The 24551-nt window shown below is 41.7% G+C and overlaps 1 protein-coding gene across 6 annotated transcripts in view; it reads left to right on the forward strand.

Moving 5' to 3' along the window:
- Positions 1-24551, forward strand: part of SLC45A4 (solute carrier family 45 member 4) — a 90353-nt gene that overhangs the window by 15920 nt on the left and 49882 nt on the right. The window contains exons 1-2 of one of the 6 annotated variants that reach the window (XM_027779109.2): positions 6453-6557; positions 13034-13074. The exons of 2 other annotated variants lie outside the window; for them this stretch is intronic. The gene's annotated coding sequence lies outside the window, so the exon portion shown is untranslated. 3 more of the 6 variants (XM_027779111.2, XM_005231988.4, XM_013294879.3) reach the window with 3 other exon arrangements.

Genomic DNA, 24551 nt, shown 5'->3' on the forward strand with positions numbered 1-24551 from the left:
TGAGTTAGGTCAAAAACTGTGAATTTGTCCGTTTTCACCCAACTTTTAGAGGGGGAAGCAACCAAAAGAACTCTAAAAAAATCTCAGTATTTTCTGTGGATTTTAATTTTCACTCCTATCAACTTTGGACTTTGGAAATGCACTTTATTTTTTCCTCAAAGTTTATAATTACTTAATTACTTTCTTATGAAACACTTCGGGGTCTGCAGTTGTTTGGTTGTGTTTGGAAATTCAAGTAATTAGAATAAAAAGCATTCACTCAATTCATTTGAGTTTTTCGGCCACAGCTACAACAGTCTTCTCAGGGTTATTCTTGAAACTTGGGTTGCTTAAGTCATTTAAATAGATTTCTATTTCAGAAACAAAAAGAGAGCCAACAATTTCACAATTAAAAGCTTGAGGGCTATAAAACTTGGCTTCACCTAAGACTCTTAACATTGTTTTTATTATCTTAATCACTAGGTTCTTTACATACTAATTTTCCATCCCATTGCCAAGCAGTGCCAATCCAACTTGCTTTTCCATCACCCAGGTGATTGTTACTCATGTTTTCACGAGTATGTAAAAAAAATCCTGAATATAGTCAGCACAACAGTGTCTATTTTTGCGACTGCTCATGGACCTCTGCTAACACTGAGTCATAGCTGCAAAAGTCACTAGCTTAGGTGTAGCTCCTTCTGAGTTGTTTCTTAGAATTTTCCAAAAATACAGAGAACACTGCTGGTTTTCCAGATGCAGTTTTGATGACACAAGGCTAAACAATTTGAAATCCTGTCTATGCCAGGACTCAGAATATTGCAAACACCAATCAGGTATGTGACCGATTAGGCAAGGCAAGAGATGAGATAAATCACAACATGTGGTTATAACAGGCCTTAGCAAAGCAAAGAGTAAAGCGAGTCCTTCAGGAAGGCTATAGAGGCTTCAGGTCCCACCTGGGTGATCAAAACAGACGTGCCAAATAACACGTGCATATCTGAATCCAGCTGTAACTAAAAGGCTGCAAAACAAGAAGGCAGCTTGAACAGGAATTAATGCTCAGTTACTAGAGGTCATGTTTGAGTGTCTAGCGCTACAGACTAAGTGTGCTGTGACTGGATAAAATATGATATTTTATTCTGCACTGGACTAGACTGACTGGTTATCATCTATAAATTAATCCATGAAATGTGTTGTTATGAGAAAGCACTAAGGAATCAAGATCTTACAGGTGAAACTTCAGTAAATTTGGCTTTCTGGCATGCTGCAGGAGCCTGTGCAGCCAGAAAACTAGCTGGTCTTTTTTCTGTATTCACCAGTGTAAACTGGCAATAATACCGGCCAGCTTTCACCAGGGTAAGGCTAATGTGAATGAAGTAATTTGAAAATCATCTCAGAGTTAAACAGACTCCTGTACTTCGGGCTTTGGTTCAGGATTTTGCTTCTTTGCAAACCCAGTGTGATGAAAATCCATTTTTCAATTTGGCTTTGAGTAAAAATAGAGAGACCAAAGTACAAATATCCTTGTGTGGCAATGGAAACCACATAAACATCATAGTCATGGTTTAATATGAGGCAGCTCGGAAGGAAAACTGACTAAACTCAGCTCATTGCCCAAGCAGAGAGAAACAGAAAGAGTAAATAGCCTCAAAAAATGAGGGTTTGGTCTCTCCATTGCAAGGGAAGGAGTGACTGAACTGAACAAGCCCTGCAGGTCTCAAATGCTGTCTAGCAGCATTTTAACTGCTCTTGGCACTTAAATGAGGACTGAAGGCCACAGTTCTTGAAGGACTGTCAAGTCATCCTTGTCAACTATAAACTGCACTGGAGTTTAATTCCTCACAGTTTTATTGTGAAGATAATTATAGACCACATAAATTCAAGAGGCAGGATAATTTTTGCAGCTGTTAATACCACTTTTTAGCTGTGCAAACCAGGAAAATAATGATAGGGAACTCTCATTCTTCAAGGCATGAACTCCTGATGAGACCTCACAAGTGGCAGCGGCAGCGGCAGCAGCAGCAGCAGCAGCAAACGTATCTTACAGCCCTTATTAGGATCTTGCCAACATAACTGCTATTAGCTGGAGTCTCCATGATGAGACATTTATTTTCCATATGGGGATGGTGTGGGAAGGTACAGCTACTGCTTTTACACCAGGTTTCAGCCCAGGAGAAAAATAAATGGACCCTACACCTGCACCACCCTGTTTGCTTAGGACTGTTGACATTGCTCTAGGGTGACATGAACCAAATGGCTCCAGATGGGTAAACTCTGGGCACAAGACAGGGCAAAGGGCTAGGTCTCACTCTATACCTGCATGTCCTGTCTGAAGCCATTTGGCTCTCAAACTTCAAAGTCAGTTTTGGCTACCAGCCACAGGCAACCTAAATTGACCTGTGAATCTGCCTACCTGGGTTGCAGTCACAAACTCACATGCAGTATCCTGCTGTCTATAAAACCTTCTTGAGACTTGTTTGTGTCCAGACAAAGTATCTTTGGTTTGCTTGCTTCAAGTCTACAGCCCTCATCCATAGGCAGAAACCAGAAGAAACCCAATGCTTTTAGGGGAAAAAAGAAAGAAAAAAAAAAAAAAAAAAAAAAGGAAAAAAAAAAGGCACCAAGGGACATGGGCCATTTTACACAACCATTAAAGTTCCAGCTTAATGACAGCATATGTTGGGGGAGGGTGGGAAGAAGGGTAAACAGCAGTTTCAAGCCCAGAGCACTGGTTTCCCATCAGATATCTCACCCTTTATGAGAGATACCCTGGGGAGAAGCTACAGGCCAAATGTGTAAAAGTTGAGTCTCATTTTTCACGTCCTCTTCACAAATGTCCTGGCTAGGAGACCTCACCTGGGCTTCTGGGTGCTCAGATTTGCCCAAAGTCCAGCCTCAGGCTTCCCAAACCCATGGCCGCTCCCAGTTAGGAGACACTTCTAAGAGTTGGCTGTGTCAAACATCATTAAGTCTGAAAGCAAGTCAAAACAATCCCATGGGCTTTTGTCCATCCAGATGAAGAATTACCTTTTTTTTATAAAGTCACAGCTTTCAAAGGATTTAGGAGCAGCAGCCCGTCTCATGAGGTTTGGATAATCTAGGAAACCCTGCGTTGCATGTAAAGCAGTTCACACTGGATCTGATTGTTGGCAAACAGTCAACTAAATCCATTATTGCATGATAATGCTCAAACATTTCATTAATTCCTAACCAGCTGTCCTCTGCTCCCTTACCCCTTTCATCATACAAACATTTCTTTAACTGTCTGAGGGAGGGGAGAGGGAGGATCAGACACAGCCTCGTAAAATTCCTTCACCCGCTTTGCCTGCGGCAAGTTATTTCTTTTGACACGCGTGTAAAATAATATTGGGGTTGTTGTTTGTTTGGCTTGGCTGGATGGTAAATTTTCATAACAATTTTGTAAGCCAAGTACCTGTGAAATGGAGTAGAGAGAACTCATGGCAGCTTGTTGATGATCCTGCCGTCTGGTTAATTAACATATCTCATTAAATAGGGAAGACCCCTTGCTCCAGCTTCTATGCCAAGACAGAGGGCAAGGCTTTCAGAGCAGGATATTGCTCTTCAGTGTTCAGAGGTCCTGTAGGTTTTTTAAATATTTTTTTTTTAAGTCCTTTGGTACTGCATGCCAAACAAATCAGTGGAAGCAAGGATAAGTGAGGGAGCAGTACCTTGGGGGTTTCTCCAACTACGTGACTCACAAAATGGAAGCATGCATAATAAGAGTCATAGAGAGATTTTAAGGTGACTTCGGGGTGCTTTCTTTAGGGAAAGCTCTTGCTGAAGTGCCTCAACTCGCTACACATTGCCTAAGAACACACTGAGGAAAAGAACTCAAAACCACCACCCGGCTGAGAAGGAACCTGCTAAAGGTCGACTCTCACAAACATGGGGAAGCAGAGCGTGTCCCCAACCTCACCCTCAACCACAGTTTAGGAGCTTTTCTCCCAGTCCCACAAACATCAGTCCCTCTCCTGGGCAAACGTAGCACACGTCTGGACAGCACACCAGTCTCTCAACTGACACTCATTCCTCCCCTGCCAAGACTTGAGGATGCATTTATTTATTATGGATTAAATATTTGGAGTTGAGTAAGAACCTCAGAGGGAAAAGGTGGGTCTGCTTCCTTGGATTTTTTTCCCCCCACTCCCTCACTCTCATTATAAAAAACCAGATTTTTTAAACTAAACTGTTTGTTTTATGGAAAATTACTCTTTATGACTCTAGGCTCAGCTAGACAGTTAACAACACTCAAGTGAAAATAAAATGAGGAAATACAATGGAGAAATATCTGGACACGTCTGGACATGTCTGGACATTGCTGGAACAGGTCTAAAATGGCAGGGTGAGGTAAGGACCACGCTTTGCCACAACAGCAGGCAACAAAAAGACACACAAAAAAAGAAGCAATTTTTTCCAGTTATTTTAAAGCAAGGTGTCAAACCATCAGGTACTCCAGGCTGCCACAGATCTATGGGTAAGAAGAAGCACATCTTAGAAGTTGTAACTACACCCACATTTTGAGATCCCTTCTCAGTGTTTTCAGTTCTGTTAGGGTCTCATATAATTTCCACTAAAGTCACTGAAGTCTTTTCTCTTACCACAAATCATTATTCTTCTCTACTACTGTAAATATAGGGGTTTTTTTTTTTCTTCTGTGGCAAAAAAAATAGTGTTTTACTAAGCCATACTACATACATTCACTTCTGATGTAGTGAGTGTCATTTTACTGTCAAGAGTAGGTGTTACACTGGGCTGTCGTCAGTATTGTAGCTTTATCATTTGGCTAATTAAAATAATTATTTTGCCACTTTTTTTTTTCTAAAAAAGCTAGCAATATTGTTAAAATATTTATAAACACCAGCAATATGTCATCAAACCCATCATTCTTTCAACAGACTTCGGGAATCATCATCAGAGAACGGTTGATTCAGTGAGTTATGTATGACTGCGGTCATGCATGCTTTTCAGTCGTTGGTCTAAATTAACCTAAAAATAAATACATATTGATAATAGCATTCCAGAAGAAAAGAATAATGATTTTTTTTTTGTTTCTTTAGGGCTTGTAATTGCAGTATTTTTGTCAGACTCAAGATTCCTATTGCTTTTTAATAGTGCATAGATGTGTACAGTTCTTCCATTTTGCCTTCTGTGGTTTTCCTTTTTCTTGAGTCTGGTGTGCTTTGTGGTTTATTTATTCATAAGCTGCAGAGAAAGAAGTTTACACTAAAAAAATTGTTTTGGAATATATACTTAATGGCATGTCAAGAAACAGAAAACAACTACACTTACGCAATGTAACGTGCATTTTTACATGCCACTCATACACTACTTTATGTATCCCCAGTTTATGTAAGTAGTGAAAATTAAGTATTACACTACCCTGCCCGTTGCAGTCAGCACAATTAAGGCTAGGAGATGGTAATTGAGAATAAAAAAAACCCCACACCTGTGCTGAAAGAACGTGTTCTTTTATGGCAAGTTTGCAGGGGGTGCTTTACAATGTGGCAGGACTATGGCTTCAATCAGGACTGAAGTGTTTCGATTTCCTGAGGGTCCCTGCATGTTGTATATTGAACGTTGTATATTGCGGGTGTGATGAATGTCAGACTAGACCCCTGTACAGAGCAGGTGACAGGCACTGGCCTGTCACACCCCATTAAAGCGCAGGGCTGGACATGTGGAGAGGAGGCTCCCAGGCTTTGGCGGGCACAGCTGATGGAAGGGAAGCACGATGGGACTCTGCGTGTGGCCAAGCCTGAGGAAAAGGTGTTATTTTTCCTCACGATGCAGGAAAACGTCAACAATTTTGGGCCGACATGTTTGCAGTATCTCAGGTAGGGAAGGGCGTCCACCCCTGCTCTTTCGCAGTTGTTAGTTTGGAGCTGTACTTGGCACAACTTTTTTGGACAGGGGGAGAGCGGCTCCGTGCCATGTCCCCACCGAGTTTCTGTGGAAAACGCTGGCTGGCTCGGCGGGAGCAGATCAGGTGGCAGCCTCCAACCGCCCTCAGGTTGCTCGCGGCTCCCTCTCCGGCCAGGAATCCCCCTTCGGCCCCGGGAGAGGTGCCAGCGGGCTCGGCCGCGCGACCCCCGGCAGCGGGAACGGCCGCTACACCTGACCCGGCCCCGGCAGCCGCCCGCTGCCCTCCCTGCTCCCCTCAGGTGGGAGGGCCGCCCGCGACCCCCGCCCCTGGGCGGATGCCAAGGCGCCCCCGTAGCCCGCCTGCCCGTCACCATAGCAACGCCCCCCGCCCGACCGCGGCCGCCCCCCCGGGCCACGCCCCCTACTGCATATTCATGTACCCCGGCGCGGGAAGGGGGCGGGGGTGGGGAGGGGGCGGAAGCGGAAGCGGGAGACGGTTTCCGAGGAGCCCGGTATAAAGCGGCCGCTGGTACCCCGTATCGCCTGCCGCGCTCGTGCCGCCGTGAGTGACCTCACCCCTCCCTTCTTCCCCCCTCCCCCACCCTCCCCGCCGGCCGCCGCGGCCACCTCCCGGCACCGCCGCCTCCCCCGCTGCACGGAGCAGGTCCCGGGTGCAGGGGGAGACCCGGGGGCAGGTAAGTGGGTCTGGGGGCGGCTGGGCCTTGGAGGGGTGGCGGCTGAGCTGTGGGGGGAACCTGGAGTGAGGAGGGGGAGTGTGAAGGTAAGGAGAGGTTGGGAAGCAATGGGGTGAGGGACGGCTGAGAAGCTTTTGGGTGAAGGAGTTGGGGCTGGAGAGGGGAGAAAGGGGTGAGGGAGGTGTGAGGCTGCAGAGGGGGAAGGGGGTAAGGAGTGAGGTGAGGGAGACATGGGGCTGCAGAGGTGGCAGTTGGAAAGAGTTGAGCTCTGTGGTGAGGGATTGGGCTAAAGGAAATGTGGGGCTGCAGATGTTGGAAAGGGTTGAGGAATGAATGGTAGGGTGAGTAAGGCTGGGTTGGAGAGGCTTGTCTGGGATAGTGAGTCCTAATGAGTTGAAAATGGGGTGAGAAGGAGGTGGTTGAGTGCCCCTTTGGGACTGTGTTGGGTGTTGAGTGTGCTGCAAGAGGACTTGACCGAGGGGCCAAAGATGGAAATTAGTGTAGCTCTTCAAACTATTAAACTTCACTAGTTTTCCATTTGAATAATTCTACACTTAATCTGTAACTTGATTGCAATAGGTTGTCATAAAACAGTTGAGTCTCACCTCTTGTAGTCTGATGGTGGGAAGGTACTGGGGGAAGAAATTACTTGGCACATAAGTGTTGCACAAAGGCTGCAGTTTTCCTTAAAATCATGTTATTGGTGACTTGCAACTCCAAGATGCCCTAATTTAGCATCTTTATCAGGTGTAGAAACTGTGTTTGACCTTGAAAAATACTTTCCCTGTGGGGCAGCTTTCTGTTGTTGAGATTGGCCTCCAGTGTTCTCTATGTATAGAGGAAAAGGAGGGGAAGAAACAATCTAGCCAAGGCTTTGACTTGGCATGGGGTGCGGTGAGTGAATCAATGTTGCTAGAGCTTGGCTAATGCAGTGAATTACAAATGGAAAAGGATAGGAAAGATATTGCAGGATGTTGGACAGAGGAGGTGATTTTTCCTTAAGGAAAGGAGAGATGTTACAAGAAGTGGGCCTTCAGGGATAGGCAGCACTAGGTGCAGAGCACAGATAACTGCAACATTATGAGGACTGAGAGGAAATTGCACTGTTACAGCCGTATCCTTACTGCTCTGTAAAAACTGCTCCAGTGTGATCTGCGTCATGTTCCACTGCTTTAATCAGACTGTACTACTAAAATATTTAAGGAAATATGGCTTGAAGGCACTTGAGCTCAAAGAGTGAGCTGGTGAATACTTTGTTTCCCTCTAGAAGTCAGGATTTTTTGTCAGTGTCTGGCAGAAGTGGTTGCTGGTGCAGTTGCATAGATGTAGCTTATATATGCCCTCTTCCCCCACAACAGTATTGCAAAAGAGAAGGTTTTCCTTGCTTGGTTTGTTTAATGATTATACTGGATTGATGAAATGTTCAACAGGCCTAATTTTTCCCTTCCTAAATAAGGAAAGGGATTTCAGACAAGAGATTAAGGTACTTACTTGACACTATGGCTACAAATGCTTCCAGAAGTACTTTTAGCTTTTCAAACTTACAGTGAACACTCAGTAAGCTCCTGAAACTGCATTCAGTAGTCTGAGACATCCACAAACATCTACCAGTTCCTGTGTCTGTCAAAGGTGGTGGCAGCTGCTGTCTTAGAAGTGAGAGCTTCAATCCTGTATTAATGAGATTAAATTGGATATTTAAAGAAGTTTTCATGACAAAACAATTTCCGTGTTGTAAGGGATGGGATCAGTGGAACAACTTTTATTTTAGTTAGCTATTTGTAATATCAGAGGCCAGTTTACATGGGTTGGCTCATGCCTCTGAGCAAGTAAATGGTAGCAGTTCTTGCACTCAATTATGTGTGACTGAGGCATCTTCAGTAAAATTGAAAACATATGGTTCTATAGATAACCCTCTTGTGTAATGCATGTTAACTCCTACAGGAACCTGCTGCTCTGGGAGTTTGCTGAGAAAGCAATGAACAGTATCTGCTGATGGGATCTTCTTGTTTGGATGCTGTGGGGATGGCTTGCAATCAAAAGTAATCCTCTCCCTCAAAGCTGAAATGTATTTTAGCAATTCAGTCTGGTTTAAAAACACTTGTATTATACTGCCTTAAGCAGACAAGGGAGGGTGTCTTCTGCTGGAGGTGTCCTTCATTAGTGGCGAGAAGGTTGTTACAAGAACAACTGATGTAGATGATTTTGTTGCTCCTTCTGTCATGTAACTTCAAAATTAATGAAGTACAACTCTGTTCATGTGTCTTTTCTGTGGGGCAACACCAGGGGTGTATTTGTGGCTTCCAATGAAGTATGGTGTAACTGACTGATGCTGCTTGTGTGTCTAAGTATGTGTGACCTTCATTTTTTCACACTGAAGTAAATCTGTAGCCTATTTGAGGAGCTTTCTGAACTAACTCCCTTTATTCTGTGTGGAAATACAGGCTCTGAGGAGCTTAGGGAAAGCAGGCTGAATTTGGACCCATCTCACATGGCTGTGACCTCAGAGGTTAATTACCTTTAAACTCACTCCACTCCTGGATTCACTGACAACTAGAAAGTTAAGTCTTGGTAATTTAGTATCGGTCTGCTTGTATACTAAGGCTGGAATGTATGGGCTTTGTCTGTATAAACTAGTTCTAAATGGATCATTTCTAAAAGCTATGAGAATACTAAATGTTGGGTGGTACCTGCAGAGTATTTCAACAGTGAAACAGCATCTAATGTTTGGAAAAACCTTAAAGTCAAAACGTGTTGCCAACTGAGTAGCTTAGACTTTGATAGGCATCTTATAAATTCCTAGGTAGGAAGTTGATGACTGAAATGGCTTACTAATTGCTAGATAATGCTTGCAGTTGTGAACAGTTCTGTATAACACTTCTGTACTTTCAGCAGACTTAAGCCATAAACAGTTCTTTTGCACAGTAGCATTTGATCTTGTCTAGTTTAATCTGTAAACTCTGCCTGTGATGTGCTGCTGTTGGTCTTAGTTGAATGCCTTATGACTTAAAGCCTCACTTCCTAGAGTAGGTAGCCAGTTTCACCCACAGTATGTGGGCACATCTACATGTATGTTAAGGCAGAAACGGTGAAATCCTTTCACGTCACCCATCACAAAGCTGCAGCTGGCACTTCTTTTTGAGCTTAACTAGGAGTTTGTACCTTTGCTGTTACTCCTAACAGCAGAAGCCACCCTAAAACACTTGCATCAAACGATCAAGCAGTGTGTGTGAGCAACAGCACAAGTGCAGTGGTGTTATGCTTGAGATAAAAACAAACTCCACTTACACCTCAAACTGATTTTTAATGTGATGGTTAGTGTAAAAGCATGTAGAACAGAGGCAAAGCTACTTGGGTTGAAACGGGGCTTTCCAGTTGATCTGCCAGGAGAGCTGCTGTGGAAGCAATGAGGCTGTTATGATGGAGGGGGAAGCTTTAGCAGCTTGCGCAATGACTGGTAACATGAAAAAAATGTTTGTGCTGCATTTTACTTCTGCAAGCTACTCCCATAACCTTTACCTGTAATAATATTTGCAAGATCCCAGGCTGTGAGCTATTTCAGTTATAGGCATAAGTCATCAAAACTACACTGACAATGGTGTAGTCTTATGTGCAGTTCTGTCTGAGAAGGCTTAATTGATAACTATTCTGTTGGAGCTCCTGGTCCTTCAGCTTGCAGCACATTGTCAGCCTTACTAAACAGCTTTCACTTAACGGTGTGATTAACTTGGGGAATAGAGAGTGCAGGGTTGTCATTTGGGTTAATACACCAGTGCTAAACTGATAGAGGTGTTTGAAACTACTTTTTCTAAGCAGAGCATTCCTTCTGCTTGGTAACTGCTTTAACAAGTCCAATAAACTTTTTAGCAGAGTTGTGCATTTAGGTTGCCATACAGAAGCAGAAGATACAAATCATTCTGGCAAATCTAGTTGCCAGAAAGTTGAAGCAGAATGCTTGCTGTCAGAATGATTGACACCATGTGTGCAGCCTGACAGATAGCTGGTGTTTCAGTTTGAAAGTCGCCTTCCAGATGGGAGCTCCTGAACAGCCCAGAAACCAAGCCTGGGGGTAGACACTCTTAAGCTGTGGGGCTCTGGGCTGTGAACTAAAGGTTTTACATGCTTTTGGTAAGCTGCTGCTGGTCAGGTGACTGTTTTACAGTCAGCAGCTTATCAGTTACCCACACATCTTGCATTTGGGTTACAGCCCTGCTTGGAGTAACCACCCAAAACTTCCACTAGTAAAGGATATTATGTGCTCCAGCTGGGACTGAGGGTCTCTTGAATCCAAGCACTGAATAATACTGCTAGCCTGAATACACTGGTTATTCTGTTATGCTTCTGTATCACAGTTCACTCCTCCAAGTGGAATAAGATACTCTGCATGAAAAAGAGCTGAGTTCATGCTATTAAATCTAGACCTGTGATAGAGTTGCTGGCCTCAAGTTAAAAGCTGAACTTTAGGCATCTCAGCACTGGTTCCAGAGCACTGCAATGTTTGAGGCATTGAGTGGTTTGTGTACTGTGAACTGCCATCTTAGGGAAACTGGCACACAGTAGCTTAACTAAAGCCCCTTACAGCACTTGTTGGAAATAACAGCACTAAAGTCATTTACACTGCAACTGGCATACTGCATTATAACAACTTGGGAGAAGCAGCCAGGTTTTCTCATCAAACTTACTCTTGGCAAGTGACTCTGGCGAGCATCAGGACACAAGGCTTTCATTGGGTAATGATTTAGTTTGGCTTAGGAGCTGCTTCTGCTCTTGGTTTGCCTCTTGCTGGCATGTAGTCTGCTTGAACATAAATCTCACTATATAGGTGATGGGAAGTTAGTCTCTGCAACATGGACAATTAATAAAACTCTTAAAACCCAGTTAGGGCTGGGGAAGATGTGCTTTCTAGGACTCCCATCTATGAAGGGTATAGGCTATTAAACTAGTCTCTTTAGCTTTAGGACACCTAGCTGGCTTGACACTTAAGGCTTGACTAGAAGTCTCTTTTGCAGTGTTTTATGAAGACTGATTGCTATGGGGTGGCCTGAGGTGCTCTGGGAATGGATTGAGACCTACTTCCTTTACAAGACTAAAATTGTCAGTTAATAGCTGCTACTCATGTAGCAAGATGTAAAAGGGTAGGAGGTAAACAAAACTTCACTGTAAGGAATAGACTGAAGATGCTTTTAAAGATCATGGTGCATAAACAGCAGCAGGAAAGCATTACTCCTGAACTGTTTTGCTAAACTGTCTGAGGTGGGTTTTATCAGCATTCTGGGGAGAGCAAGATTGGTGCTTTTAGAGCAGAGAGAGAACCTAGTTTCCTCATCTTGTTTTAAATGAGAGCTCTAATGTTTTTGTAACTGAAATTGAAACCAGTGTTATGCTGACCCTGCATATTTTCTATCCTTTGCTGGCTGGCCTGGACTACTTCTGCATGCAGTATAGTTCATTTATTTTGGAGACTTGAAAACAAGCCATTATCACCCTTTGGTGCCAGATAAATAAATGATCTAACTGGGGGCTGACCCCAGAGCACTCTTTTTATAAAAGCACAACTGTATGTAACACTTACCATCTTCATTCTGTCCATGAATATATGATCAGTCTTCCTGGACCATGTCCAGAAATCAGTGGCTTAACCCAACAAATGGTGACTACATAACTGTTGGATTTCTGTGCCACTTAATTTCCTATCGTCACTTACACACAGCAGTCTTCCAGAATACATTTAATCTGAGTGCTGTTAAACCTACAACTTGCTTATCAATCATATGGGAGTACAAATAGGAGGAACAGGAATCAACTGGTAGAATAGTCTCAGTGCTGGATCTTTCTTCCAGGTAATGAGCTTCAGGGTTGGTGTTTGTTTTTGTTTTGCAGGGTGTGGTGGAGAAGGCATGCATACAGGGCAAGAATACTCCTCCCATTTTACAAAGGGACTATATGAGCAAGTATGCTGGCCTGTGCAGTCTGGCTCTGGGTACTCCCAGAGGAGAGATTTTACAGTCTGAACTATTGCTCCTTAGAGTAGTGTGGCTGGCCAGCCAACTCCCAGGAGTTCAAAAAATAACCCAAAACAAATGCACAGCTTGCTTTAACACTAACACATCTAGTGTGCATGTCCTGTTTTCTGTCTGAAATATATCTGGGGGAATCAGCTTGTGATGTAGGTTTGTTCTTGTCCTTTTTCTTGGCTCTTCTGCTTCTGACTTTGGTGTGGAGAGGGAAAAGGTTTACACTTCTTGGTGCAGGAGTTATCCTGATTGTTTCCAACATCATAGCACTCCTGTGGCTCCATCTGCCATTCACATCAGTTGTCATAGCCTGAAAGTCAAAACATCTAGCTCTTTTCATGGTCTGAAGAGTGATGAGATGGTTATCTGTACCCTTCATGTTCCTACTGTTACTGCTGGCCTTAGAGTTGGAGCTTTTTCTGCTGCTTTGCTTTCATATCACCTATCCAATTTGTTGTCTTCCAGGTATGGTCTGTTCAGAACTCTCAATATGCAGCTGTGCAGCAGTGAGTCGCTCAGTCTCCTGGAGAAATGGCATTGAACCAGATAAGATGTGTCCTCTTCCAAGTGGTCATTCTGGGATAGTTTGTGTGACAATTCAGGATGCCATTTGAAAATAAGTTTTTTGACCCTTTAGTATAGTGGGATCTTTGTATGCATATGAGCTGAGCTGGACATCCAAGTAGAATATATCTACTGTGGCCTTTCAGCTGTGTAGTAGCTCCCAGTTAAGCTGTATGTAGAAGCATTTGGATGCCTATCCAGTGAACCTTGTGCTAGCATCTTCCATTGATACCTGTTCATGTACTGGACTTGATATTAAGTTGTTGGTAATTCTGCTCGTTAGGAACAGTAGGATATACTTGTGGGCAAGTAAGTCAGTGGTGTGATGACTTAAGATAGAGCTTTACTACTTTGTGTTAGGGTATTCTTAGCCTTTTCATGGCTAGAGCTAAGTAATACTGTTTTGTCTATGTAAAAACCTAGTATCTCAGGGATGTTCAGTATAAATCTGACCCTGTACTCCTTAAACAGATTTCTTTGTATTTTCCTACCTCTGCATAAGTTACTTCATGGAAAGGTACACTTGACACAACCCCAGTACTCAACAACTACAAACTACTAAACATACAGTTCATTAGACTACAAACTTTCAGCTTATTCCAGTAGCCCAACACTGTGTGGTATTTCCCTGAGCTGCACTTCGTAGCTTTCTCTTCTTTAACTATGCTCCTAAATGAATGCTCTTTCCAAGAGATTGGTTCCAGTTCTGTGTTAAAGCTGGTTACTGAATAACTGGCTGTAATTAATGCCTAAATTTATCACTGGTACAATAATAGCTACACTGTTCCCTTAACTTCAGCCTCTTTCAGAAGCTTTTGCTCAACAGACTTGCTGTCTTGTGGTAGGTATTTCTAAAGATCTCACTTACAGGATCCTTCAATGAACTTGATGACAAGTTGTCTTCATTGTGGATCATTACAACCTCATTCTGCCTCCTCAGAATGTAGTAATTGATGTGTCCCTGCCACCCTTCACTGATCTCTGAGGTTTTAGGGACTTTCCCACTGACAAAGCAGTAGACTGGGAGGTGGCCCATGGTCAAACATCCCTACTAGAGAAAGCTTTAAGTCCCTACATAGCAATTACTGTATTAAGACTGAATATATACACTATAGTTTACAAAAGAAATTCTTTAAGTAGGGAATAAGATTTCAACAGTACATGCAGAAATTGCTGCAGGACAAATGATTTGGAGATCTTGCCTCTAGGAGGTGGGCTAAGAGCTGCTGCAGTTCTGTGCTTTGAGTATTCCTGGTAAAATTGCTTTGTACTTGGAAAAAAAAAAAAGCGTGAACTAGAGACATAATCTAGAAGAGATGTTGGTAATAGTTCCCTAAGCTTTAATACTAAGGGTATATTGTCGAAGGGCAGAGTCTAATGTTAATGTGTTCAAATACTTCAGGTCAGTATTATAACATCACCGTACAATGTACTGTCAATCTTGCATCTAAATTAGTGTGGTGAGGGTGGAAGCAGTGTGTAAATGAAAGCAATACTCTATCTCCAGTAGCAGCATTCAGTTCATTCATATTGCATCTACCTGTAACTTGGAAAATGAGTGGAAGCCTGCAAGTGACAGCTATTAAATGAGAATGTGGTCCTTATTTTTGCTTCAGTGACTGTCCAGCATCCCTTCAAATTCTTACGTGGCGTGGTTATCTTAATGCCATTATAATGCTTCATTTTCTTGCTCAGTAATGGTATTAATTAGTAGGAATTAAGCAATTTTTAATAGCCTGGATAATAGTGGTATCTTTTCAAATAACAGTTAAGAATATGGGCCAATTCTTGGCTTTCACTGAAGAAACTTTGAAAATACTGGGTTAGACTGAGAGCAAACCAGGAAGCCAAGGCTGGAAACTTTTTGACTCTATTGTATCTGATAAAGCAAGCAAGACCCAGAACTTTGCTTCATGAATTTGTTGGCCTCACAGGGCAAACAGTAGCTCTAAGTTCTTAGTGAGCAGCTAAGACTAAAGCTATGTAAGCTTGTTTGGGGTTTTTTTGCATCTGAAAGGGTTTAGGCTTGTAATAGTGCTGTCACACTTGCAGAAAAGAATGAAAATATAGAAGGCTTACATGACTGAATACATCTTCAATTGTTTATATCTGGGCTTGTAGTTTCATGTTAGATCTGCATTATCCAGACCAAGTAGGCTAGGCAAGACTTAAACTCCAGATTGTGCAGGGAAAACCTGAAAGGCTGGGTAGCTTTTCTCCTCAGGTGTGCAGTTTCACTTACAGTGTATGTGGGGAGGATGTATCCAAAGTGACAGACAAGTCTCACTGTTCACAATCTAGTGGGATTTGGAGTATGGCTTTAGTGTGACTGCCAATGCTTCTGAAATCAGCTTAATTGCAGCAAATGGTAGTCACACCTGCTTCTCATGGAAGGAACTGTTAAGAAAGCATGTGAGAAGGCCCTGGTTTATTTTCTGCCCAGCAAAGAAATCTGGGATCAGGCCACTTGGGATCCTACCCAGATGACTGGTTATGTTACCCCATGTGTCTCCTGAAGTAAACTGGAGTCTCTTTTGATTGCGCTAGTTTCTTCAGTAGGAATTAACATTTTCTACTGAACCTGGGAAACTTGTGTCTATGCTAATTTCAGTCCCATGCTTTGAAGGCTAATAACACTTTATTTGCAGAGTTCTGTTTTCCATGCCAGTGAAAGTTTAAGCCTGGTAGAAGTGTATTGTTACAGGACAAGTATTCTTTCATTGGGGAAAATACAGGATATAGTTACATACTTTATATTCATCCTGTTTCTCCAGACTTCATGATGTTGAGTAGTGAGCAAGGGCATACTAAATCCTTAAAGGACAGTGAGCTGAGAAAGTTGTCCTAGCCAGAACTTTTGGTTATCTGTAGTCAATGCAAACTGCAGTGTGTATAAGTAGGAAGATGTTTGCAGGCAGCATTTGAATTCTTTTCCTGCAGAATTTTTTCCCTAGGAAATTTGTTATCCCCTAAGCTCACTGCAACTTGATTGAGAACCAGAATGCAAGCTAAGGGTAGTAATGTGTCCTGTCATAGCTCTTTTAATGTGGAATTGTAACTTAGAAATTAAAGTCTCATTTGAATTAAAAATAAGTTTAAAACAGAATGGAAGTGACCTTTCAAACTATAGCTGTTTTACTATATAGTGATCTGTACTTTTCCAGACAAGTTCTGCTTCATTCATTTTGCAGAAATATTTTTTTAGAGGAAATATGTTGAACTTAGAAATATGTTACTGGAAGAACAAAAACTTAAAGGTCTTAAAGGATAATAAATGCATTTCACTTAAAGATAACAAGAATGTGGTGCCCCTGTTCTGTCTATTTAATCTTGACTGCTACATAAAGCAACATTAAGATACTTCAAGTCTATTTAGGCTCTTAAAACATAAAACATTTAAGTATGTTATGCTTAACTGCTCATTGCTTTAATCAAATCTTATTCCTTCAAAAAATCTGGCAGGTGATCATTCGAACAGTAAACATGTTAGTTTATTGCATAAGCTGGTACTGTAATTGGAAAAGTAAAATGACTAAGCACAGTGTTTTCAGTAAAGCTGCCAAACTAAAATACAGCCTGGAGGGGCAAGCTACACTTTTCATTAAAATAAGCTTTAACAACCATGAAACTTTCACCCTAATGTTTTCCTTGCTCTAAGATGTTAAATACCTCCATGTGCTGACCAGTAACTTGCATCAACTTTAAGGTGTTTGTTAGTTAAATACTAAATGTACTTTCTGGTTCTTGTAGCTTGTGAACAAGATAGTTTGCTGCTTCAGCTTTCTGTGTTATCACTGAAGGAGTACAACTGCACATGCAGCATCTATAAATGTGTCTTTGTGGAACCTGGTAGCTAGGCAACTGGATGTGTGCTCACCATTGAAGATGCAAGAATTGCAAGGAGCAACCTCAGCTTGTGGAGCCATGTGAAAGTTATCAATGAGTGTGGCAAGGAAGGAGTGAACCTGATTTTTGTCTTATGATGGATAATAACACTTCTGATACTGATACCATGTAGAGACTATGCTATAATCCTGGTTACAACTTGGGCCCATCATTACTTCTCTTGATGGAGATCACTTCATGTTGTCCTTCAACAGTTTTTAAATTTGAAACCTACTGTCAAGCCTTTGTTTAAATAGAATAATCTCATGCCGTTCAGTCTTGTAGTTTTGTCTTTGGGCTCTTGTCCTTTCCATTACTTCCTCCTCCAGCTTTTTCTAGTTGGCTCAGTCTGTTTACACACAGCATGCTTTGCTCACTGAAGTGTTAAGTTTGAATGTTGTGCTTGGTGAGGAATTGTTAGTCCTGTGAGGTGATCCTCACTGCTGATGTAACACTAGGACAAAAGTAAGGGTATCTGCTCTCAACAGGATACTGACATGGGTTCTGCTTCTCTGCTATAACCCACAGGCCTTCCTGAAAAATGTGTAATACATTCTCTGCAGGAGCAGTGTTTGAATAAATATTTGGGTTTATGTCAAACTGTCTTTTGCAGTCCTTACAGATCTTTGTTCAGTAAGCTGCAGTGCATGAGTTGATGATATTTCTGGACCAACACTAGAAAGCTCCTGAAACCCTACTCAGAAATACTATTTTGGAGTCAGTTACTCCTTATAGTAAAAGTTGTGGAAGCTGTTGTAATGTTCTAAGTCAATCTGAGTGTCCTACTCACTTCTGTGGTGGTTTCCTCTAAGGTTGCCAGAGCCTTAATATAGGGATGCATGGCACCTACTAATGCTTATTAATAAAAGACCTGTGAAATCCTGCATAACTGCTGATTTTCTTTTTAAAGCCCTTGTGTTTAGGTAGGATTTGTCCTGGAAGACTTCTTGAGTGACCAAATTTAGGCAATTCCAGTTGTCTAGAATATATTCTAAAAGTCTCTAACTGAAACCAGAGAAGGTCTATAAGCCATCCAATATGCCAAAGGGCTTGCAGCAGGCTTTTTAGAAATAGTAAGCAAAAGTGACATCACCCCACAGTCTGACCTGGGTAACTCTGCCACTCAAAGCCTCCTTCACTTGATATTTTTGGTTTGTCTGCTCTTAACAGCCATATACTTTAAGCAGGTGTAACAATTTAAATACTTAGGACTAATATGTACATTACTATGTCAAGGTAAAAACTTTTTTTTTCTGCTCTTCAGGAACTTGGCCAAATGCACAGTGAAGTTATTTCTTAACCTGAACAATAAGTCTGTTAATCCCAACAAACTTTTGCTTTTAAACACCTTGCAGTGAGGGAACCAGCCCAAATTTGCACAATAATTCAGGGGCAAATGTGCTATCCCTTGTCAATTCCATGTGTGATAAATTTAGTTAGTTTTAATGCTAGAGAAAGGAATCCTATAAGTGTTAACTATCTTCATGGGAACTGGGTTGGGAGCCAAGCTGCTATCTTGTACCAGAATTAACTGAATACTTTCTCTTATCAGTTTAAAGTAGAGCAGTTATTTAAAGAAATTGTCTGAAGACTTATCCTGGGCTGCATCAAACAAAGCATGATTGGCAGGTCAAGGGAGGTGATTCTTCCCTCTACACTCCTGTGTGATTGCACATGGAGTACTGTCTAGCTCTGGGGCCCCAACGTAAGAGACATGGACCTGTTGGAGCAAGTCCAGAGGAGGTCCACAAAGATGCTTGAGGGCTAGAGCACCTCTCCTAAGATAACAGACTAAGAGGGGGGGGGGGGGGTTGTTCAGCATGGAGAAAAGAAGGCTCTGGGGAGACCTTATAGCAGCCTGCCAGTACCTAAAGGGGCCTACAAGAAGCTGCAGAGGGACTTCTTACAAGGGCCTGTAGTGATAGGACAAGGGGGGATGGCTTTAAACTGAAAGAGGGTAGATTTAGGTTAGGTATTAGGAAGAAATTTGTTACTGAGAGAGTGGTGAGGCACAGGCTGCCCAGAGCAGCTGTGGATGCCCCGTACCTGGAAGTGTTCAAGGCCAGGCTGGATGGCGTTTGGAGCAACCTGGTCTAGTGGCAGGTGTCCCTGCCCATGGCAGGGAGTTGGAACTAGATGGTCTTTGAAGGTCCCTTCCAACCCAAACCATTCTTTGATTCAACTATTTTACTTTGACTTGGCAGCTATAGCTCATCCCTTTGTTGTAGGAATTGACAGTCTTCTTGTCATCCCCCTTACCCCCACATGTAAGCCTGTGATTTCCTCTGCACCACAGAAATAAAGCATCCCTTTCAGAAATCTATCTACTCAAAACCACCTAACATTCAACCAGGTGTATGTGAGCTCACATCATACTTTATCTGACCCCTGCATGTGATTAGTGATGCTCGTTGCTGCTGTGGGCAGTTGTCATCTCCTGAAGATAAACATCAAGTCAGTTTTGGAAATGGAGAAATTAGTATATCATAGCAAGTAGAAGCCACCAGGAGTTGATCATGATTGACAGATTAGGGAGCTGGAAATGTAACATCTAGAATATTGTTAAGGTCAGGCTCAGCTTTCCAGAGGAGCAGTGGGAAGCCTATCCATTATACTTTTAAGATCAGAAAGCAATGAAAGCTTAAAGCAAAGAGCTGGATGCCATAGCTTGTGGTATGTGTATTCTCAACAGCTTCTGCTGAATCACAAAAGATTAAAACAGGGCAAAGAGTAGAGGTTAAAAATCTTGTACCAGCATTTCTTCTATGATACAAGCAGAGCAGCAGAGGTGAAGCCAGACTGAACGTGAGCAGAACAAGATGTGGAACAGTCAGTGGTGCAACCACAAACTTAAAGCAGCATAATAAAGGTATGTGGATGACAGAAGATGAATGGAGAGCTATTTAACTATCTTTGTGAAGCCCACGCTGTTGCTATGTGTTATACTCAAGAATAATTAATAGTTTAGAGAGGGCTTCTGTCAAACTGTTGAGATGCGTAAGCAGAGTTTCAGTGCATTAAAGGCAGCTTTCATTGATCAGCTCTCAGTGTGGTCAGTTCTTCCTCTGATATGTTCTGTGAATAGCCATGCAGCCCCTGAAATAGGAGGTCCCTTATATGTGCGTGTTAGACTAATCCGAATTACTACTTTGAGCAAGATGTTGCTGTTCCTGTTTGTCCTTCAAATCAACACTCAACAAGTTGCACTTGCTAGTCTCCAAGCTGTAGTTGGTATACATTTTAAAAAACGTAAGTGTCCTCATCTACATTCACTGGACCAGTTCTGGGGTCCTGAATCTATTGTAGCTCTTATTTACACTGAAAGTGTATTCATATTGACTGTGGCGTCCCTTTTATTTTCGTTCCTTTGAAGATGTCTTATGCTAACTACATGTGTATTTTGGTGTCTCTAAACAAAGTTAGAAACCTAAACCTATTTTGTTAGGTGTTCAGGATGCTATTTCTTTCCCTATCTCCCAACTGAATTTCCCACTTGGCTTGAAACTTCATGATCTATCCAGGGTAACAGCATGAGAAAAACTGTTGTTTGTTCTTTTACTCTAGTGCATGCACTTCTGAGTAGAGGATCTGATGCTTTTCTGAGGATATTAGATGTCTGGTAGAATAACCTGCTAACTTGGCTGTTGCACTTCAGTGTCATGCTATTCTGTGTACTGAAGTTCTGGTGTTTCCCTTGTCCTGATCTTCTCACATGCTGCTTTCAGTGCCTGCAAGTATTAAAGCAGCTCTATCCACCTACAGAAATACCTGTGATACTATCTGACCACAAATTCATTCTGCCTCCAAGAATGATCTCAAAAGGTACTGTAGCTGGTATGCAATTAGCTGTGTGTAAAGAAACAACCAACCACTCGATTAGCTTTTTTTCTAAAGTCAGTCATGCTTGTATAGGCTGAGCTTCTTGCTACAGTGTTCTTTATGCCAGCAGCCCTGCATCTAGAAAATTACTCAAGTGCAATCACTTTGAACCTTACATCTAAATTAATGTTGGCTATGATTTGTTGACTTTATCCTTTTTATGCGAAGAAACTCTCCTTCTACTACAAAAAGCCTGCCTAGTCCAGTAGAAAATATTGCAACAACATTTTGTCCTTAGAGACATTGAAAAACTGCTTTAGTTTGTAATATCGATTCACTGAGGATGTTTTAGGTAATTTAAGGCTGTATAGCTCATCGTAACTGCCAACAGAAAATGCTTGCAAGATACTAGATGCTTTTCAAAGAGCATTTGCTGGTTTTTTTTTATTTTGATGGGGTAGGGGGATAATAGTTTACAAGACCAACCCAATATTCAAGCTAGTTAAATATAGGTTAGCATCTCTAGTGCCTTCGTGGCCTGCCTGTGGTAGCCCCAGCTGGCTTGTAACAATTATAATGCAGCTGACAAAAGTGTTATGCTGATACCTCTTAACCACTCTGCCCCTGGAAAATGTCTCTGTGCGGATTTGAAGGGGCATAAGATCTGTGCTCCAGATATTGTGATAATGCTTATGTTTGTGTGGATGAGATCTGCCCCCATCTCATAGTGTAGCTTTGCCCCTAAAGGATTCCTTAGGTCCTATGTAAAACTTCCCTTGAACGATGTCAGCTGTATATTTTGCAGCAAGCATAGAGGAAAAGTTGATGGACTGACAGAGCATGATCAAATTTTCTGAATGTGACAGTACCAAACCTAGACTGTGAGACGTGTTTACTTTCATTTTCACCTGCCGAAGGTGCCTGTCAGCTGTCAGAACTGCAGTAGTGATTGCGCTGATACAACAGCAGACTATAAAGGTTTCGGCTTTGGTACAGAACTGCTGCAAGTCTGATCCCATAATGGTCCAGATGTATGCTGTTAAAAGTGTCATGGATGCTGGAGCTCATGCGTCCTATAGGAGGAGAATGACTAACAGTCACTTCCAAATTAGGTAAAAATATCAAATTCTGACAAGCCTTTGCTAAGTGTTTCATAGTTCTACAAAATCACAAATCGAGGGTGTCTGTCCTCTAAATATTTCCCTGCTAGCCGGTCTTTATGTATAGAGTCCAACTGCCAAGAACTTGTAGCCTCTTATTATTTTAGCCTGTGTGTCAGTAAATATGTTATCCTGCCAGTTCTAACAGGGTTGCAGCTTCGCAAAACACATTACTAAAATAGCATGTGTACATAGTTCAAATTCAAAATATGTCCTGATCAAGCTGCTCTTAAATGTGGCCACCAGCTTTCCACAGGGCTGCTTATAAACCAGCTAAATCACATTACTTGCACTAATTTTTCTAAAATGCATGGTTTGTAAATATACTGTGTTGGTCAAAGTATTGTCTGTTTTTTACCTGTATTGCTTTCTTCCAGAAGGTGTAACTCTTAAATGTGTAAGTTTAAGCTACTTTGCTTAAAGTACTGTTTTTGGAAGCTCTTACTGTATTGTTCCTAGATGGTGTAGATATGGTCTGAAATCAGTGTTGTGATATAACCCTTCTAAGCAGTGATTTATTCATATTATTAGCCAAACAGTATTTCTCTGATATTAAGATTTATTAATTTTATTGATAATTGGTACTAAGAGGGGATTCTTAATTTTGTTTCTTTATCTTACACCTTACTTAAAAATACAGGCTATGCATCGCTGCTAGGCCAGTTCAAGTATTTAGTTAAATAATTGAGAAAATAAATCAGATGGCTATACTTAATGGCAATGAACATAAACATGTCTGTCATTCTGGTATTTGGGACAGTGTGAAAAACCGGAGCAGGGATCTGCTCAAGTGCTTGAGCTATAATTTTTATGAAGCATGCTGTCTCAATGCTTGTTTGTAATCATTTGTGCTTCAGAAGGGAGGCACTGAAGATGTTTACCCAGGGTGCTGCACCATAAAACTGCTGCCCTAACCTATAGCTGTTTTTTCCATTGCATCACAGGCTTGAGGTCATGTGGCTGAGAAGCAGCTATTTTACTGCACCCTTTGCAGCACAGTTGCATTAGCAGGAGGCAGGCCTCCTTGGATGCCAAGGAGGAAGTAAGTAAGGAAAAAAAAGTTAATCTCTAAGCAGCTTTCAGTATCTCTAAACACATTTCTTTCAATACTATAGTGGTGAGTTCCATTTAACACTTCATCAGGGGATGTTAGAATATTTTACTTGGCCCAAATGGAGGGAAGCTATGTGAAGCTGGGATGGGGAAGAGGTGGAAGGGAAGAGATATCTCCTTTATGCTGATGAGACAATTGCCAGCAATCATGCTGAATCAGTGTGGGCTCAACTGCAGGTTAGGCTGTAAGCAGTTGCTTATTACTAAACCATCACAGTGATGATGTACCAGTTTGATCTGTGACTCCAGTCAAAGAAAGCAAAAAGAGAATATTTAGTGCACGATGATGCAACCAGTTATATATAATTGTTTACAAACCCTTCAGAAATTCTGTGGTGTGAGAAACCCTCTTCTGTGTTGTTCTGGGTTTTCTCTAAGGGAGTAATAATGTGAAGAGTTAATAAAATCCAGCCAAGACCTAATTTCTCCATCTTTGTACAAATTTGTACAATTTGAACAAAATTCAATGGGTGCTTTCAAAAGCTTACTTTAACAGAGTTTTCTGAGATTTGAATGATGGTAATGCATTTAGGGATCTGTAATTGGAGATAATTCCAATGAATTAAACTTTGCAGATGTTAATGATATGCGAGGGGGAGTCTGCATATGAAGATCTATGCTGTGCTCTTTTTTTTGTCTTGATCTATTGAATAGCTTCTCTAATTGTCTAATACATATTCTGGCAGTATTTGGGTTTCTTAAGCATTTACAGCCTGAAGAAACCAGCCTGTGAATTTTCAGAGCAGTGAATATAATTAGTTCAAATTCCAGTACGTGAAAATAAAGCGTTGCACTCTTCATCATAGGTACAGTAATATCTGCAAGGAATATCTAACTTTGCATATACAGAACTAAGTAATCAGTCCTGGCTTGACTATTTTTTATGGATGAATATTCATGCAAAACACTAATCTCAACCTGTTATAGAAAGTATTGCTCATTCTGGAGAGTAGCAAAGAGTTTGCAAGTGGCTACACTGGTATACTGCATTTCCCACACTGCAATCAGGAGGACAGCCTTGGTGAAAGAACTTGAAAAAAAATAATAAAAAAGCGCTAGTGGCAACGATGTACTGATTATTCTTGCACCACCAGCCCCACTGGGTTAGACATTGTCCTTCCTTCTGCATGAAGGTAAGATTGTTCCAGTTAATCCACTTGGTAATGTATTAAGATGTTCCCTGATAATAGCCTTAATTTTCTTTTACTGTTGTCATTGAGACAGAGGGAATAAATGAATTTAGTTCTGGTGGGAGATAAGTCTAGAGTTCAACAGGGTTTTAAAACTTGAGGATCTTTTAGTAGGGCATGCCTAAGCTGAGCCATGCTTAGCTTGTGCCAGACTGAAGTTTGTGCCTCTCTGACAAAATTAGTGGATTTTCTTAGTGAAAGTTATTTGCAGCATTGTTAGACCATAAGAGAATATTTGCACGCTGGCCTTGA

The sequence above is a fragment of the Falco peregrinus genome, chromosome 3 (assembly GCF_023634155.1).
Source record: "Falco peregrinus isolate bFalPer1 chromosome 3, bFalPer1.pri, whole genome shotgun sequence".
NCBI lineage: Eukaryota > Metazoa > Chordata > Aves > Falconiformes > Falconidae > Falco > Falco peregrinus.